The following is a 2500-nucleotide window of genomic DNA, read 5'->3' as shown; positions in this document are numbered from 1 at the left end:
GAATCACGGTGATGTGATAAAAGTTTATATATATATATATATATATATATATATATATATATATATATATATATATATATATATATATATATATATATATATATATATATATATATATATATATATATATATATATATATATATATATATACACACATATATATATAGATATATATATATATATATATATATATATATATATATATATATATATATATATATATATATATATACACACACACATATATAATATATATATATATATATATATATATATATATATATATATAGATATAGATATATATATATATATATATATATATATATATATATATATATATATATATATATATAGATATATATATATATATATATATATATATATATATATATATATATATATATATATATATATATATATATATATATATATATATATATATATATATATATATATATATATACATATATATATATATAATATATATATATATATATATATATATATATATATATATATATATATATATATATATATATATATATATATATATATATATATATATATATATATATATATATATATATATATATATATATATATATATATATCATGCTGTAGCTTATTACAGTAGAAAACTGAAACCTACGGAAATAAATTACTCAGTAAGAGACCTAGAGTCTTTAGCCATAATAGAGCACTTCAGATACATAATATTTAGTTATAAGATAACTGTATCCGTTGATCATTCGGCTGCAGTAGAAATGCTCAAAAATCTGAATTTTTCCGGACGTAGAGCTCGATGGTTTATGACTGCCTAAGATTGTGACATAAAATTGAAATGTGTGCCAGGGAAAACAAATATAGCAGCAGACGCATTATTATCAAGATACATCCCACAAGGAGATAGTGTAAATATGATTAGCCAAGAAGCAAAAACAAGTGAACCCATATGCAATGTATTTACCACGCAATACACAGAAGAACTCTCCAGGCAAAACTTCATAAGGAAACAAAGAGGATGAAGATATGAAAGAAGATTCCACAGTAGTAAAAAATAAGAAGGAATTTGATCATCAAGACCAAATAGAATTAAGTAAGAAAACTGGATGTCCCATAGATGCAGTGAACATCATGGACAACGTATTGGTTTGGATGTGTGAAGAATATGACCCATTTAAGACTTTTCAAGGTGTAACCCATAAAAGAATAGTACCTAAGCGCCTAAGAAGTAAAGTAATTGAACTAATGCACGATGACGACATGAGCGCACACCCAGGAGAGATGAGACAGCTAGATGAATTAAAGGATCTTGTCAATGAAAAGGAATTTACAAAGACGTTAGTAATTATGTGAAGAGCTGCAATACTTATAACAGTTACAAAGGAAAAACAGATAAAGAAGTACCTTTAGGGAAGTTTCCCATTCCACAAACTCCATTCGAAAGAGTAGCAATAGACCTCATCACTAACTTGCATACCATGAGTAAAGGGAATAAGAATATACTAGTATGTATAGATGCACTTACCAGATATACAGGGCTAATACCAATAACGGGAAAAGGAGCTAAAGAATATGCAGTCGCTCTCTTTGACAAAATCTTTGCAGATATTCTGCTCTACAGCTTATAATATCTGACAATGGTACGGAATTGAATAATTCACTAGTGCAAGAAATTTGTGATGCATTCAAGGTAGAGAAAGTAACAATACAACCATACCATCCAGCTAGCAATGGTTTAGTATAAAGAAATAACAGAAGGACTCTAGATGCATTAAGGCATACAGTAGGACAGGACCGTGAATGGGATATCAATTTACCTTTAGTCCAACTGTCATTTCAGTATACAAGCAGCACCCATAAAAGCTTTGGTGGGATATGAACCAAGATTACCACATGCATGGCTGAATCAGTCAAGACAGCCAGATTATTCTGAAGACATCATAAAGGTAAGAATTAGTAATTTCAAGGTAATTCATAAACAGTTACGCAAGAATCTAGAAGAAGCCCAGAAGACCGTGATAGACAAGCATCAAGAAGGATTAAAGCCAGCAGATTACAAGATAGAGGTAAAATTCACATCAAGAAGGGAGTAAGAAGTGGAATTGATTACAAGTTAGCCACTAAGTTCACAGGGCCATACAAAGTCATAGATATACAAGAAAGGTAACGAAAATAAGCAACCGAATATCTTCCACATATGCTGAATCGTTAGAAGAAGAGGGATTTTGGATAAATAAAGACAAAATCAAGAGAACTAAAGAAGTCAAGGAACCAAAATTGACTGAAAAATTTGAAGAAGAAATTTCAGAAGGAAAAACTAGGTATAACCTAAGAAATAGAAGAGTCACAGGAATAAAACCTTTTTTCTTGTATTGTTGCAATTCTTACTTTGATTAGTTGGTTTTGTAGCAAAAAAAAATTGGGGTTGAGGTAGCTAACTTCGAATTTACTTTTTCTTTGACTATAAGGGGAATATTTAGGAAAAGAGGGAATATA

Source organism: Macrobrachium rosenbergii, unplaced genomic scaffold (genome assembly GCF_040412425.1).
Source record: "Macrobrachium rosenbergii isolate ZJJX-2024 unplaced genomic scaffold, ASM4041242v1 13875, whole genome shotgun sequence".
Lineage (NCBI taxonomy): Eukaryota > Metazoa > Arthropoda > Malacostraca > Decapoda > Palaemonidae > Macrobrachium > Macrobrachium rosenbergii.
This window is presented reverse-complemented; position numbering follows the sequence as displayed.